The sequence below is a fragment of the Pseudorca crassidens genome, chromosome 6, assembly GCF_039906515.1.
Source record: "Pseudorca crassidens isolate mPseCra1 chromosome 6, mPseCra1.hap1, whole genome shotgun sequence".
Classification (NCBI taxonomy): domain Eukaryota; kingdom Metazoa; phylum Chordata; class Mammalia; order Artiodactyla; family Delphinidae; genus Pseudorca; species Pseudorca crassidens.
Window position 1 is genome coordinate 28,553,384 of NC_090301.1, and position 18,055 is coordinate 28,571,438.

Consider the following 18,055-nt stretch of genomic DNA (forward strand, 5'->3'; position numbering starts at 1 on the left):
TCTCAACCACTGCGCCACCAGGGAAGCCCCAACAACCCTATTTTCTTAAAAAAAATATCCCCTTACCCCAAGTCCCTTGTTTTACATAAGTACTTATACATTGAGATCAGTTGTCACTTATTCTCAGGAAGAGAAAATAAGATGTTTTGAGAACCGACAGTCATTCTCATTGGATATAGGTGCCAAGTTTTCTTCTGGTTATATGAGCCAGATGGCATAACTGAAAAATAATGGCAAGATGAAAGATATCCTCTTTGATTGTCAGATACTTGGGTCAGATTTTCAAATAAGACATAATTAGTGCATAGGGGCCCTTGGCCAGTGGCACTTTTATTCACATTCCAATTCGACTTTCATTGTAAAATGATGATGCTATTATTGCTGGTATAATTTTTCAAGGCTGAGCTAAGTTATACAAAAGAGAGATCTCTACTGGCTTCAAGTCCAAAATATCATCAAAACGAGATTGGGACCACCTTGTTTCTGCCCCTCACAGAATCTCCTGTCGCGGTCACTGGGGCGTGAAGACCCAGTGTGGACTGTTGTGTGGACGCTACCTGACAATGCTGTCCCGGGTGGTGCTTTCTGCCGCCACCGCAGCTGCCCCCTCTCTGAAGAATGCAGCCCTCCTTGGTCCAGGGGTATTGCAGGCAACAAGGATCTTTCACAAAGGGCAGCCAAGTCTTGCCCCTGTACCACCTCTTCCTGAATATGGAGGAAAAGTTTGTTTGGGGCTGATCCCTGAGGAATTTTTCCAGTTCCTTTATCCTAAAACTGGTGTTAACAGGACCCCACGTGCTCGGAACTGGGCTTATCTTATATTTACTCTCCAAAGAAATATATGTGATAACTGCAGAGATCTTCTCTGCCATATCAACAATAGGGGTTCTTGTCTATGTAATTAAAATATATGCTGCCTCTATTGGGGAATTTGCTGATAAACTCAATGAGCAAAAAACTGCCTAACTCGAAGAAGTGAAACAGGCTTCCATCAAACAAATCCAGGATGCAGTTGATCTGGAGAAGTCACAGCAGGCACTGGTTCAAAAGTGCCATTACCTTTTTGATGTCCAGAGGAATAACATTGCCATGGCCTTGGAGGTTACTTACTGGGAACGGCTGCATAGTGCATACAAGGAGGTAAAGAATCGCCTGGACTACCACATCTCTGTGCAGAATATGATGCGTCTAAAGGAACAAGGGCACATGATAAACTGGGTGGAGAAGAATGTGGTACAGAGCATCTTTGTGTAGCAGGAGAAGGAGACAATTGCCAAGTGCACTGCAGACCTAAAGCTGCTTGCAAAGAAGGCTCAAGCACAGCCAGTTCTGTAAATGCATCTGTCCCAATTGAGACAGCTAGAAACAGTTGACTGACTAAATGGAAATTAGTCTATGTGACAAAGTCTTTCTATATTGCTCTCTACTGAAGTTAGCTTCCCTTTCCTAAAAATGAAAAGTTTGAGTTTCATATAATGAGAGAATTAAAACAATCTATGGGCCAGTAAGATGTTTCTCTCATCCTTCTTGCTCTGCATTTTGAGTTGTTCCATGATCACTTTTGAATAAGCAGTTCGCTTTGAATAAAATTTGGTACCTGACTAAAAATTATCAAGTTATAGTTTAAATTTGAATTAATTCAACCATCTTGCAAATAAAGTGACAGCTGAAACAAAAACAAAACAAAATAAAACAAAAAAACCAAGATTGGGTTGTCAGCCCTCCAAATCAAACTTCAGGCTAATCCAGTGTGACTGAATTATTGCATTAGAAAATCAGCATGTAAAGCTTGACTAAGAGGAAGGTGATAAGGTAATCAGAAATTTGGCATACAGCTATATGGCTTTTCTTGGAGTTACTCTAATCTCTTCTCAGTGTGCTTCTTTTTTGTTTTTGGCTGTGGCTTGCAGATCTTAGTTCCCCGACCAGGCATGGAACCTGCGCCCCCTGCAGTGGAAGCGTGGAGTCTTAACCACTGAACGGCCAGGTAAGTCCCCACAGTGTGCTGCTGCTTCTTTTTTTTTTTTAACCTTCTTCACCCTTCTCATCTATCTCAATAAACAAGCATCCACATGGAGCCCTATTCCTGCCTCTGTTCAGATACATTTTCTTATGATCTATCTGTATTCCTAGACCATTTAATTTGCCTGGCCAGCCTACTGTACCATCAGATTGTTTTCCATAAAAACATTAATGAACATATATACACTTATTTTTGATAATTTTTTTCCAAAATTTTGTTTTTTCCTAAAACAAAAAGCTGAATCCACACTTTCTGATAGCAAGTGGACTAATTATGATTCAGACCCACTTTTGGGGGCCCATTAGTGGTTCATAAAAATCAATTTACTGAGTCACAACCAGCATTTCCAAAAATGAAATAAAATAGAATAGGAAAAACTATTAGAGGGTGTTATACATGGTAGTCGGTAAATACTGATTCATGAAAATTCTATTTAAGTTACTTATATACTGGCATGTACTAGGAGGCAAGATAAAATATTTCTCAATGTGAGCTATAGTAAAAAATGTCTGAAACCTATTGCTTTAGCAGATATTTTTCTGGTTATTATTGTCTTAATAATTTAGCTACCTATTATTGTGGTTTCTTAGGGAGGAGGGAAAACTGGAAAGATCAAGATTTTAATAATTAGTATTGCTCCTTAAGGTAAAATGAAGAAGTAGAGATAACTCCTCAACGAAGAAATAGAATAAAAACTTCAGTAATTCTTTTTACAATGAAAAACTTTGAAGCCTAGTTCCTACAACATCCATAAAATTCATAAGGAAATGATCACATTGTCCTAAAATTACACTAATACATTAATTTGCTTAATTATTAGCTTTAAAGGTGAACTCACTTTTTAAAAACAGCTTTCTTGAGATATAATTCACATACTATAAAATTTACCCACTAAAGTGTACAACTCAGTAGTTTTTAGTATGTTCAAAGAATTGTGCAGTCATTACTACAACCTAACTTTAGAATATTTTCATCATCACCCAAAGAAAGCCCAAACCCATTAGCAATAACTCCCAATTCCCCACCCTCCCCAGCTCTAAGAAGCCACTATTCTATTTTCTGTCTCTATACATTTGCCTGCTTTGGTCATTTCATATACAGTTGACTCTTGAACAATGTAGGGATTGGGGACACCTACGTTCCTTGCAGTAGAAAATCCGTGTATAACTTTGCAGCCAACCCTCCCTATATCTAAGTTTCCGCAACCCTGGATTCAATCAATTGCAAATTGTGTATTACTGTAGTACGAATTTATTGAAAAAAATCCATGTATAAGTGGACCCACACAGTTTAAACCCCTGTTGTTCAAGGGTCAACTGTAAATGGTACCATACAACACATGCAGTCACATATACATACATTCTTACTGTCTTTGGGGGCTGGCTTCTTTCACCAAGCATGTTTTCAAGGCTCATCCATGTTGTAACATGTGTCAGTATTTCATTCTTTTTTATGGTTGAATAATATTCCATTGTACAGATATACCACATTTTCTTTATCTATTCATCAGTTGATGGACATCTGAGTTGTTTCCACCTTTTGGCTGTCGTCGATAATGCTATTATAAATATTTGTGTACAAGTTTTGTGTAGATATATGTTTTCATTTCTCTTGGGTATATACCTAGGAGTGGAATGAGTCATACAGAAACTCTATATTTAATATTTTGAGGAACGACCAAACTGTCTTCCAAAGTGGCTGCACCATTTTACATTCCTCAGCAACTTATGAGGATCCCAGTTTCTCCACATCCTCTCCAACTCTTGTCATTGTCTGTATTTTTATTATAGCTATCCTAGTGGATATGAAATGGCATCATATTATGGTTTTGATTTGCAATTCCCTAATGATCAATTATACTGAGCATAGTTTCTTGTGCTTATTGGCCATTTGTATATCTTTGGACAAATATCTATTTAAATCCTTGGCACATTTTTTAATTGGGTTATCTTTTTCATTGTTAAATTGTAAGTGCTCTTGATATATTTTGAATACAATTTTCTTACCACAAATGATTTGCAAATATTTTCTCCTATGGATTGCCTGTTTACTTCTTGGTGGTGTCATTTGAAGCACAAACCTTTTTAATTTTGAAAAATTCCAATTTTCTGTTTTTTCTTTTGTTACTTGCGCTTTTGACGCTGTATCTAAAAAGGCATTGCCTAACCCAAGTTTACAAAGATTTATTCCTAAGTTTTCTTCTAAAATTTTTATAGTTTTAGCTCTTACATTTTGGTCTATGATCTATTTTGAGCTAATCTTTGTGTATGTTGTAAGATAAAGATCCAACTTCATTCTTTTGCATGTGGATATCCAGTTGTTCTGGCACCATTTGTTGAAAAGACTATTAATTCACCCATCCAGTTATCTTGGCACTCTTGCCAACAGTCTGTTTACCATAAATATAAGTGTTCATTTCTGGAATTTCAATTCTATTCCATTGGTATATATCACTCTCTTTGTGTCACTACCACCAAGTATTGATTACTCTAGCTTTGTAGTAAGTTTTGATATTGAGGATTGTGAGTCCTCCAACTTTGTTCTTTTTCAAGATTGTTTCAGCTATTACAGATGTCTTCCATTTCCTTTTGAATTTTAGAATCAACTTGCCAATTTCTCCAAACAGCCCAGCTTGGATTTTTGATAGGTATTGCATTGAATCTGTAGATCGATTTGAGAAGTATTGCCATTTTAATAATACTGTCTTGTGAGCCACAAACATTGGATGTCTTTCCATTTATTTAAGTTCTAAATTTCTCTTTTTTGGGCTGCTCTTTGCGGCTCATGGAATTTTAGTTCCCCAGGCCCCCGGCAGTGAGAGCACCCAGTGGAGTCCTAACCACTGAACCACCAGGGAATTCCCTAAGTTTTAAATTTCTTTCTAATACTATTTTGTAGCTTTGTACAAAATACTATTTTGTAGTTTTGTACAAAATACTATTTTGTAGTTTTCAGTGTACAAATTTTACACTTCTTTTGTTAAATTTATCCAGAACTATTTTATTCTTTTTGATGCTATTGTAAATACAATAGTTTTCTTAATTTCATTTTGGATTGTTCATTGATAGTGTATAGAAATACATTTGTCTTTTGTATAATGTCTTTGTATCCTGCGATCTTGCTGAATTTATTAGTTCTAATAGTGTGTGTGTGATTCTTTAGAATTTTCTATATACAAGATCATGTCTTCTGCAAATAGATAGAGTTTTGTTTTCCTTTTCAATCTGAATGCCTTTTCTTTTTCTTGTCTTGACTGGAATCTCCAGTACAATATAGAACAGAAGTAGTGAGAGCAGACATCCTTGTTTTGCTCTAAGGGAGAAAGCGTTGTCTCTGACCATTAAGTATGGTGTTACCTGTGGTTTTTTCTTAAATGCCCTGTATTAGGTGAAGAGTTTCCCTTCTATTCTAGTTTGTTGTTTTTTTTTTTTTTGATATCACAGAAAGGTGTTGAATTTTGTCAAATGCTTTTTCTGTGTGTATTGAGAGGATCATATTTTTTCCCTTTATTCTATTAATATGGTGTATTAAGTTGATTTATTTTTGGATGTTAAACCAACTTTGCATTCTTGGTATAAATCCCACTTTGTCATAGTGTGTAATTCTTCTTATGCATTTCTGGAATTGTTTATCTTTTATTTCATTGAGAATTTTTGCATCTATATTTATGAGGGGTATTAATCTGTGGTTTTCTCTTCTTAAGATGTCTGGTTTTGGTATGAAGGTAATTCTGGCCTCAAAGAATGAAGAGGAAGTATTCCCTCCTATTCTACATTTTTAAAGAGTTTGTGAATGGTTGGTATTAATTCTTCTTTAAATTACCAGTGAAGTAATCTGGGCCTGGGATTTTCTTTGTGGGAAATTTTTAAATTACTAATTCAAAGTCTTTAGTTGTTATAGGTTTACTCAGGTTTTCTATTTCTTCTTAAGTCAGTTTAGGTAGTTTGTGTCTTCTTAGGAATTCATCTAAGTTATCTAGTTTGTTGGCTACTCATAGTATTCCCTTATAATCCTTTTTATTTCTATAAGGTTGGTGGTGATATCCCCTTCTTCATTTGCATCTTCTCTTTTTTTTTTCTTGGTCAGTCTAACTAAAAGTTTGTCAATTGATCTTTTGATCAATTTGATCTTTTGATCAATTTGATCTTTCTGAAGAGCAATTTTTGGCTTCATTGATTTTCTGTGTTTTTCTATTCTCTGTTTCATTTATTCTATGTTTACTATTTGTTTTTCATATAGTTCATATCTTTATTTCTCTATTCTTCAATTATTGCCTGCTTTTGTGTTAGATATTTTCTAGTGTACCAGTTTTATTCCCCTGTCATTTCTTTTACTATATATTTTTCAGTTATTTCCTCAGTGATTGTCCTTGGGATTATAATTAACATCTTGACTGGAAACGATCTAGTTTCGATTAATACCAGCTTAATTTCAATAGTATACAGAAACTTTGTTCCAATATAGCTTTGTTCACTCCATCTTCTTTTGTATTATTATGGTCATATAAATGACATCTTTATATTTTATAAGCTCATGAACATAGTTTTATAATTGTTGCTTTATGCAGCTGTCATTTAAATAATATAGGAAAAGTTACACACACACACAACTCCCATTTATACTGTTATTTATATTCACCTATGCTGTATTTACTTGTGTTCTTCATCCCTCTCTTTTTTTTTTTTTTTTTTTTTTTGTGAGTAGATGCATTCCTGAGAAAATAGGGGAAGCCCAGAAGTGAGAACCAATAAGAAAAACCAAATGTTCCTCCCTATACCGTGCTATTGATCTAGAAGGCAGAAGTAGAAAGTCCTTGGTAGAGCTTCCCTAAATGTGTGGTATGTCTGGCCTTTTCCTCCATATTCTTGGTACTCAGTATGGTCAAAGGTGAGATCTTTATCTTTTTATGTGGATTCAATTACTGTCTAGTGTCTTTTCATGTAGTCTGAAGCCCTTTATTATTTCTTGTGGGGCAGATCTACTAGTGACAGATTCTCTCAGGTTTTGCTTATATTTATTTGAATGTCTTCTCCATTTTGAAAGGATATTTTGCTGGATGTGCAATTCTGTTTTTTTGTTTCAGCACTTGAAATATGTCATCCCACTGACTGCTGGACTCCATAATTTCAGATGAGAAGTCAGCCATTAATTTCACCAAGGATCTCTTGCACATGATGTGTCATTGTTCTCTTGCTACTTTCAAGATTCTCTCTTCATCTTTGGCTTTAGACAGCTTGACTATATGTATTTCAGTGTGGATCTCTTTGAGTTGATCCCACTGGAGTTTGCTGAGTTTCTAGGATGTGCAGATTGATCTTTTCCATCAAGTTTGGGAAATTTTTGGCCATTATTTCTCCAAATAGTCTTTCTGCCTCTTTTCTCTCTTTTCTCCTTATGGGACTCCCATTATGCATGTTCTGGTTAATTTTCATTTCCTTATTCAGATTTTTAAATGCAGGCATAAGTACTCCTATAGGTATACTCCTGTAGGTGAAACTGCTATGTTATGGTAGTGACATTAAGAACTTTGATAGCTATCACTATTTGCCTTCTCAAAAGTTTATAACAAGGCACTGTATATCAGCAACGTATGAGCAAGCCCATTTCTCTTAGGGACATTTTATTGATTGGAGGTTTTTTAAAATTATTGGATGAGGTGCTTATTTTCAGTTGGGCTGTAGTTCCTTAGCTGTATCTTACTGCCTCTCAGAATCTTTTTATCAATGGTGCTATTATTTCTAGTTCCTTCTAGAATCATCCTCAGAAAACATTCATGAAGAAGAAATGATGGGCATATTTCCCAATGCTTTTTTGTTCTGTCTAGTTTTATTTCTCACTAAAGAGAAGTCTATTTGTTCTAAATTACATCTGTCTCAAATGCTAGGCAGAGCTGTGGCCTTTCTCTGAGCCCTCAAGGCCACGAGGAGGCTTATATTATAAACACAGTTTTGTTAACTGCTTTTTTCCCACTCAACCACCTCATGTGAATATTTTCCAGTGAATTCTACAATTTATAATGGCTACAGTCATTCATAACTGCAAAAAGAAACACTAATATTGCTCGTTTTGTTAGTTTCTGATTCTTCCCTGTAATAAATAACACAGCAATGATTATCAGTAACCTCCAGGCGAGCTGGAGCCCTGTCTATTTTATTCTTTGCTGTGTTGCAGCATCTAGCACAGAGTCTGCCTTATAAAAGACACTAATAAGTGTGTGTAGAATGAATAAGTGGTTGAATAACAAGCTCTTATGTATGTATTATATGTAACAATACAAATGTGATTATTTCCTTCAAAAAAATAACCCAGAGGAGAAATTGATGGGTGGGTAGATCTATAGTTTTTAAGCCCTTAGCCAATGTTTTCAAATTGCCTACAGAAAAGATTTTGCCAATTTACACACCCATTGGTATATAAGAGAACACCTGTTTCTCTACTCTGGCCAACTACTCGTTTGTTTAAATCTATGCAACTGATGGTTGAAGAACAAGGTATTCTTAACAGTTTTAATGTGCACTTCTTTTAGGACAAGTGATGTTGAACTTTTTAATGTCTTTCGCCATTTGCTCCTTTAACCAGCAGAGCTCATCACTCTGGGAGGAAGGCTGGTCTCTTTGAGTCATGGGGGCCACAACCTGGGCTGCTCAGGGAATGAGAAGGCTGTTCTGTGACCATCCCAACCCACTTGCTTCTCAGGCAATCTCATAGGGTGTCATCCTCATTGATAGGAAGAAAAGCAGGGAGAGGTCTCATTGTACCTTGCTTCTGGCACCACGACCTGGGCAATTCTGGTTTACCTTTTGGATCTTAGGAACTTAGGGGGAGGGCTCTCACTGCCACCACCTCCACTGACGTTCACCTTCCTCTAGGCAGACAGTCTCCAAGCTTTTTGGGTTTGGCACCCATGTTGGCAAACAATTTTTAAGCATGCCTTTCCAATATATGTCTGTTAACTAATAAAGTCTATATATGTCCAGTAATGTTAATGTATTAAATACATATAAAGCTATCACATGAAACTTAACATTTTAAAGGGTGAGATTAAAAAGATCTATAGAACCAGCAGTTCCAATGTTCCTTCTTGCTCAGTGATATTTCCCTTTGGGCTCCCCGACTCTGGAGTCCAGTGCTCTGGGGTATTTGTGGGAAGGTGGGTTGTCTCCTGTCTGAGCAGGTGAGTTGCTTACACAATTCTTAGGGAGCTAGACTTCCTTCGCCACTGTCCAGTTGGCTATATAGACCAGCACTTTTTATGGGGTGCTGTAGAAGGGCACTTTAATTACTGTTCCGTCAACTGCCCAGTGCCCTCTGATGCAAACATTTTATGAGGGCCAAGTGACAGTACTGGCTGTCTTTCCCACTCTCCTCATTATCTGGCTGCCTTGCAATCAGCAGCTAATCTGCTTATTCAAAGAAGACCATGACATTTGAGTAAAGGAAGGCAGCAGCGGGAGCCTAGTCAGGACCTACGCTTTGCTGTTAGATTTTGCATTACAGTGATGGAACTGAGCAAAATATTTATATCACATCATACTGTGTAAACATGTAATGTCTCTGTACAGAGAAATACACATGCAAAAAAAATTCAACTGAACTAATAAAGGAAACAATATGCAAATAAATATTATGAGACAATTTCTTTGTAGTAAAATTTACCACCAAATGCTTTCATGGAAATACCTTTCCCCAAAGAAAGAAGAAAAATCCTCTAATAGACTTTAGTTGAAAACTTTGGTGTGGGGCGCGGAGCAGTGCAGCGAGAAGGCTGATGTATTTGAAAGACCACGGAGCTCTGGAGACGGACAAGTGGATTTGAACTAGGTCTAGACCCCAAGCTTGCTGTGGGTTACAGTGTGACCTTTGACATTGAGATTTTTCTTTTAATAAGAGGAGATAATAATCCCCTTACCTTGCAATATTATGAAAATTAAATGAGAGAATGTCCACCAACCATTTTGCTTATGGTATTGCTCGATAAATTTTGGTGTTTTTTTTTTTTTTTTTGCCAGACCATGCAGAATGTGGGATAGTTCCCTGACCAGGGATCAAACCCACATCCCCTGCAGTGGAAGCACAGAAAGCACGGAGTCTTAACCGCTGGACCACCAGGCAAGTCCCTGCTTGTTTATTCTTTCCTCACCTTTTTTATTGTTTTTTCTTTTTTTTTTGCGGTACGCGGGCCTCTCACTGTTGTGGCCTCTCCCGTTGCGGAGCACAGGCTCCAGACGCACAGGCTCAGCAGCCATGGCTCACGGGCCCAGCCGCTCCGCGGCATGTGGGCTCTTCCCAGACCAGGGCAAGAACCCGTGTCCCCTGCATCGGCAGGCGGACTCCCAACCACTGTGCCACCTGGGAAGCCCCTCCTCACCTTTTTTAGACCATGGGAATTTCTTTCATGCCTGCTTATGCCCTAACTTCAAAGTTTGCCTCTTTTTTATTTCAGCATTAATGATGTAGCACATTTTTCCTAGAGCTGCTTTAACTACTTTAAAAATGTCTTAAATTTGAAACTTCTATTTTAAACGTCTCTGTTCTATTTGACCATTTCTAAGTCTGTAAAATGCAAACACGTGGGTTTATTCTGATGAAAGTTAGTGCATCTGCACTCAGCTACTTCCATAATGCAATTGGCATCAGAATTACTTTTAGCCTCATAAGCTGATTTTTTTTCTTTTTTTAATTATCGGTAACTCTAGTGTTCTAGAAATTCACATATCCAGCAAAACGCACACCCACACCCACTGAAAAACCCCTGTTTTAGGAGAGTGCTTCTCCACCCAGCTCTTTCTGTTCAGCTTTTCTGTGTTCCTTCTTCAGTTCTGAAAATACAGGTTTATATTTAGCCCCCTTTTGATTCTCCATATGTTCCTTCTAAAAACATTTCCTATTAAGGACTTTTCAATGGCTGATCTCTTGGAGAACTACTGAGTGAACATGACCCGGGGTAGGTGTGAGTGAGGTTTGTCCGCAGGTGGCATCCCGACCAAACCATGAATCAAGGAAGCCCCTCAGGGAAAGTTCTGGCCCACAGCTCTCCCGTTTTTCCGGAAAACTTACTGCTGATGACCAGAGAGGGTCAAACACGGTGTGTGCGGGGTCAGTGTCACTTCCCTTTGCCCATGTTCTCCACTCTGTGGGGAGGGTGAGTGGACAGCCAGAGGATGGGAAAGGTGGAGTCCCAGCACCACAGACGAGAGGTAGCCAACCTATTGGCAGGGAGAGACCAGCATGCCTACCTGCCCAGGTTCAGGGTGGGCAGGGACTTCCCAGTCTGGGCCCTGACTCCAGACTGAGGTCCTCTAAGGGAGATGATCCTGGCTGTCTGTTCTCAGGGCAACCATTTACGCTTGGCCTAAAGGACAGGAGGAGCGAGGGGAAGGGTTTTGAAGCCGCTGAGACTAGCCTTGGAGTCCTCCCACTGGGCCTTTGGAATCACTCTGGGCCTTGGTTTCCTCATCTCTAAAGAGCATACAGTGCATGACTCATATGTGCTCTGCTGCAGTGGTCTGGCACTGAACCCGTAATATCTCCAAGGTACGCGTGTACTGCAATAAAGCAACTCGCGTGAATTTTTCGGTTTCCCAGTGCATATAAAAGTTATGTTTACATGACACTGGAGTCTATGGATGTGCAATAGCATTATGTCTGAAAAAACAATGTACATACCTTAATTTAAAAAAACTTTATTGCTGGACTTCCCTGGTGCTTCAGTGGTTAGGGCTTCGTTCTTCCACTGCAGGGGGTACGGTTGATCTCCCTGGTCCAGGAACTAAAATCCCGCATGCTGTGCATAGTTCGCCCCCCCCCCCAAAAAAACAAACCTTTATTGCTAAAGAAAAAGGATACCCATCATCTGAGCCTTCAGCAAGTTGTAATCTTTTTGCCTGTGGAGGGTCTTGCCTTGTGCTGATGGCTGCTGACGGATCAGGGTGATGGTTGCTGAAGGCTGGGCTGGCTGTGGACGTTTCTTAGATAAAACAGGGATGTTTGACACATCGACTGACTTCCTTTCATGAACGATTTCTCTGTAGCACGCGGTGCTGTCTGATGGCATTTTACCCACAGTAGAACTTCAACATTTGAGTCAATCCTCTCAAACCCTACCACTGCTTTATCAACTGAGTTCATGTAATATTCTAAATCTTTTGTTGTCATTTCAACAATCTTCACAGCATCTTCACCAGGAGTTGACTCCACTTCAAGAAATCACTTTCTTTGCTCATCCATCAGAAGCAACTCCTCAGCCGTTAAAGTTTTATCAGGAGATTGCAGCAATTCAGTATCATCCTCAGGCCGCACTTCTAATTCTAGTTCTCTCGCTATTTCCACCACATCTGCGGCTACTTCCTCCACTGAAGTCTTGAACCCCTCAAAGTCATCCAGGAGGGCTGGAATCAACTTCTTCCTGACTCCTGCTGATGTTGATATCTTGGCCTCTTCCTATGAATCACTAACGTCCTTCATGGCCTCTAGAATGGTGAAGCCTTTCCAAAAGGTTTTCAATTAACTTTGCCAAGATCCACCAGAGGAATCACTACCTCTGGCAGCTGTAGCCTTAGGAAATTTCTTAAATAAGACCTGAAAGTTGAAATTGCTCCTTGATCCATGGGCTGCAGAGTGGCTGCTATGTTAGCAGGCATGAAAACATCATTAATCTCATTGTACATCCCCATCAGAGCTCTTGGGTGACCAGGTACTTTGTCAATGAGCAATAATAATCTGAAAGGAATCTTTTTTTCTGAGCAGTAGGCCTCGACAGTGGGCTTAAAATATTTAGTAAACCATGTTGTAAACAGATGTGCTGTCATCCAGGCTTTGTTGTTCCATTTACAGAGCACAGAGTAGATTTAGCATCATTCTTATAGATTTTCGAAATGGTAAATGAGCATTGGCTTATAGGATTTTCGAAATGGTAAATGAGCATTGGCTTACAGGATTTTCGAAATGGTAAATGAGCATTGGCTTCAACTTCAAGTCATCAGCTGCAGTAGCCCCTAACAAGAGTGTCAGTCTGTCCTTTGAAGCCAGATATTGACTTCTCTCTAGGTATGAAATTTCTAGACGGCATCTTCTTCCAATATATGGCTGTTCCTTCTATACACACAGAAAATCTGTGGTTTAGTGTAGCCACCTTCGTAATCGTAGCTAGATCTCCTGGATGACTTGCTGCAGCTTCTACATCAGCACTTGCTGCTTCACCTTGCACTTTTACGTCATGCAGACAGTTTCTTTCCTTAAACCTCACGAACAACCTCCGCAGCTCCCTCACCTCTCTCAGCATTCACAGAATTGAAGAGAGTTAGGGCCATGCTCTGGATTAGGCTTTGGTTTAAGGAATGTTGTGGCTGCTTTGATCCTCTATCCAGACCATTCAAACTTTCTCTACACCAGCAATAAGGCTGTTTCGTTTTCTTACCACCCAGGTGCTCACTGGAGTAGCACTTTTCACTTCCTTCAAGAACGTTTCCTTTGCCTGTATAACCGGGCTAATTGGTGCAAGAGGCCTAGCTTCTTGGCCTCTCTCAGCTTTTGAGATGCCTTCCTCACTAAGCTTGTTTCTAGCTTTTGATTTAAAGTGAGAGATGGCGACTCTTCCTTTAACTTGAAAACTTAGAGGCCACTGTAGGGTTATTAATTGGCCTAATTTCAATATAGTTATTTCTCAGGGAATAGGGAGGCCCCAAGAGAGGGAGAGAGTCAGTGGAGCAGTCAGAACACACACAATACTTATGGATTAAGTTTGCTGTCTTATATGGTTGAGGTTCGTGGTGCCCCAAAACTATTATAATAATAACATCAAATAGCACAGATCACTATAACAAGTGTAATAATAATGAAAAAGTGTGAAATATTGCAAGAATTACCGAAGCGTGACACAGAGACAGTGAGCAAATGCTGTTGGAAAAATGGTGCCTATAAACTTGCTCGACACCTATCTCATCAGCACATCTTGGATTCCCTTTCAGTCCTTTGTCTTTATTCTTTTGCCTTCATTTTCAGTTCTTTTCATTCCAGTTGCTTTTTAAAATTTATGATTAATTAATTTTTAAAATATTTATTTACTTATTTATTTGGTTGCACCAGGTCTTGGTCACGGCAGGCAGGGTCCTTAGTTGTCATATTCGAACTCTGAGTTGCGGCATGCATGTGGGATCTAGTTCCCTGACCAGGGAGCGAACCCGGGCCCCCTGCATTGGGAGCATAGAGTCTTAACCACTGTGCCACCAGGGAAGTCCCTATGATTAATTTATTTATTTGGCTACGTCTGGTCTTAGTTGTGGCACATGGGATCTTTCGTTGCAGCACGCAGGCTTCTCTCTAGTTGTGGCGCGCGGGTTTCGGAGCACGTGATCTCAGTAGTTGCTGCGCGCAGGCTTAGTTGCCCCGCGGCATGTGGGATCTTAGTTCCCCGACCAGGGATCAGGGATCGAATTGAACCTGCATCGCCTGCACTGGACCACCAGGGAAGTCCCTCACGCCAGCTGCTTTGATTCCAGTTTGACCCAGTTGATTCATTCCAATTGACACCAGTAGACAGTGGGTTCTGCTTCTTCCTTTCTAGATACTTTGTTTCCATCTTTGCTGAATGTTACCATATTTATTTACCTAGAGCTAAAAGCCCCTTGAAGAAATCACCACAACCACTGGAGGAGACGGGTGTTCCTGGCCAGGCATGTTCTGGAAACCTCCTTCCTCCAGCCTTCCTCAGCCTCAGTGCCCTGAGGGCCAGGCCAGTGAGCAGTGTTCCTTCCCCTTTCTGGGAGGGGACAACAGTGAGGAAATAGGTAATAGCAAAGTTAGTAAATGCTTCCTGTGTGCAAAGTACTGGTCTAAGCCCTGAGTATGGGGTAACCACCTTCCTCCTCATATCAAGTGGGCAGGGTCAAGGTAAGATGCCCATTTTGCAGATGAGGAAAATGAGGCACAAAAATGCTAGTTCATTGGTCAAGGTCATGCAGCTAGAAAGGACACAGTCAGGAGTTAAATCCAGACCTTTGACTCCAAGCCTGTTTTCTTAATTCTTCGCTCTAAGGATACTCAGTAATATCCATTGCAGTGTTCAGTGAGCTCCTCCATACATCTCCTCCTTTGGTGCCCACGGCAGCCCTGTGCGGTGGGCATTGTCATCAACCCCATTTACAGATGAGGAAACCGAAGCTCAAGGCATTGGCAGTGACTTGCCCAAGGCCCCGTGACTGGGGACTAGTGCAACCGGGACTCGAGTCCACATCCTGCAACCCCAACACCCCACTCTTCCCCTGCCCCGCCGTGCTGCAGAGCAGAACACTGGGCTTGTGCAGAAGTGGTACTTTCGAGTAAACTGAACCCGAAGTTGCAGTAAAGCTGCTAAGTAGGCAAGAGCATAGGAAGAAAGAAAGGCCAGTTTTCTGAGAAGCTGCAGCAGCCTGGGAGCCTGGTGGCTGAGTGGAGGTGGTGGGGAAGGGGCGAGACCAGAGACTGGTGCCCTGGTGGCCCAGACAGAAAGGCCTATTTAAGTCCAATGCCCAGTGAAGTCTGGTGTCCAGGAGAAAGGCAACAATCCGGCGCTGGCCAGCGTTGCTCAGAGAGAACAGAACATGTCGGTTGGGCGCGGAGAGCAGCCAAGGGCAAGGGCAAGCCTGCATCGCTCTTATAATCTTGAATTTTTAGATAATGGGACTCTTGGACTTGTTTGAAGGCAAAAAGGATAGGCCGTTGGTGGAACAAGTTGGGGAGCAAGGCTCCCCAGAACTGGAGAGGTGACAGAATTCTTAGGGCCGGGTGGGGAGCGGACACCTTTTCATCGTAGGATGGACAAGAAAGGTGCAGCCAGAGATCACGCTTCTCTTTCGCGAACATTTATCAAGTCACCTGCTGACTGTGAGTGTAGAGAGGACATTTTTGTCTTTCAAACACAAGTTCATTTAAAGATTAGGATCACAGTTGTTGTTTGGCAAATACAACAGCAAGTTATTATATATGAGGACCTTATAGAACGTTTATATTCTGTTTACATTACTTCCTAAAAACACACAACAGAAAATATACCAGCTAAAGTGAAAAAGGGAAATTTATTTTCAGGTTACACCGGCATCTATAGGCCCTGGGAGCCCAAGTGCAGCCAGGAACCAGACACGATGGTTCTCCTGTCCTGGGCATGACAGGAGAAACTTCTCCACACATAGCACACTGAGAAGGACCCTGCACGGGCACGACTTTACTCTCTTTTGTTCAAGGAACCAGCCCAGACTGAAAGTATCAGTATTGTTTTTCTTCTTCAGGGAACAAAAAAGAAAAAAGCAGTTCAAACTGGCTTCAGGTAATTAGGGAATTTAGCGGCTCAAATAACAAACAATTCCCGGCCCACTGGATCCAGGTGGTCACACGGCACCACAGGAGGCACCTCTCCCTCCACTGGTACCTGTACTGGCTCCAATCTCTGCTGGCTCAGCCCTCTTGGGACCAGATGACTAACAGGAACTCTGGTTCTCCGAGAGTCCCAGCAAGTCTCAGGATGGGCTGTGGGTAAGCCCAGCGTTGGTCACATGCCCACTTCTGACCCACTCATGTCCAGATGGAAGGAAATGTTCATTGGCCAGACCTGGGACACGTGCCTGGTCCTAGAGCCACAGCTGAGGTCAGTCCCACCCCAGACACAGAACAGTAAGAGCAAACGCTACAGGAAGTTCACTGTTTTGCTGGGCACGGTTTTAAGTGCTTTAGATAACTCATTTCAACCTCAGCTTACCGTCTTTGTTTACTAATTTAATCAGCACATTATCCCCTTTTTATAGCTGGGGAAATTGAGGTGCAGGTGAACGTGTCTTAGCCAAGGTCTCACAGCTAGTTGCAGCTAAGACGCAGAGCTGGGATTTGACCCAGACTCTTGGGCCCCAGAAGCTGGGCTCTTGACCATTAGCAAAAGGGGACTGCTACCAACAAAATGGGAAATTGATATTGAGCTAACAGAGATAATAACAAGAGATGTCCAATAGCCACCCTGAACTCTAGCTCTGCAGAGGGAATTATTTGTCCAGCCCGAGTTGGGTATCCACCTTGGCCCAGGGCAGGATCACACTGTACCAAGGTGGCTGCATTTACTGTGATCTTGTACATGGACTAGTTCCAGAAAACAGGAGGGATAAAAGAATAAGCTCCCTTCTACCACTACCATTCTCTAGTAAGGTGTCATATGATTGGGGAAAGGCAATTGTAGTCACAGGGATAAAAATAAAAATATATCAACTAAAAGACCCTGGGCATAGTTATTCTACCCCTAAATTCTGCTCCCCGCAACGGGTGAGTGGGTAAGAAGGGTCCAAAAGCCTGCAGGTACCTGGGGGAACTGTGGAGCTGGAGGGGATGCCCAAGCATGGTCCGTTTCAGTTGTCTGGGTGCAGGAGAGGACCAGGGAATGAAGCCCAGTCCCGACTGCTATAAAGAAAAAGCACATAGGGTTCCCTGGTGGCGCAGTGGTTGAGAGTCCACCTCCGATGCAGGGGACACGGGTTCATGCCCCGGTCCAGGAAGATCCCACATGCCGCGGAGCGGCTGGGCCCGTGAGCCATGGCCGCTGAGCCTCCGTGTCCGGAGCCTGTGCTCCACAACAGGAGAGGCCACAACAGTGAGAGGCCCGCGTACCGCCAAAAAAAAAAAAAGAAAAAGCACATAGATTTACAGATTGTTATATTATGATTGAGCCACTTTGTGGATTTACAGATAATCCAAAGTGACATAAAAGCCCCACAAGACTCAGCTTACCGTCTTTAACAAACAATTCCCGCAAGACTTGTTTGCACATCTCCCACAAGACTGTCCTAAGTGGGAAAACATTCTTCAAGCCTTAGAATCACAGTTGGATAAAGGCGGTCAGTAGTTTCAGGTGATGCTGACAAGGGGGAGGGGGACAGGTGTGGGGCAATTAAGGTGTCATCATGAGCTAGGGGGGAGCTCCAAAAAAGGATGACTTTACTGAAACTAAGTCACCCGCATTAAATGCTCCTACCTGTTTTGAAATTTCCGTCCCTTTCACACCTGTGTTCTGACAGCTTC

At 41.2% G+C, this 18,055-nt stretch overlaps 1 pseudogene; it reads left to right on the plus strand.

Moving 5' to 3' along the window:
- The first annotated feature begins 536 nt into the window (after positions 1-536).
- Positions 537-1,659, plus strand: LOC137226281 (ATP synthase F(0) complex subunit B1, mitochondrial pseudogene; annotated as a pseudogene).
- The last annotated feature ends 16,396 nt before the right edge of the window (positions 1,660-18,055 follow it).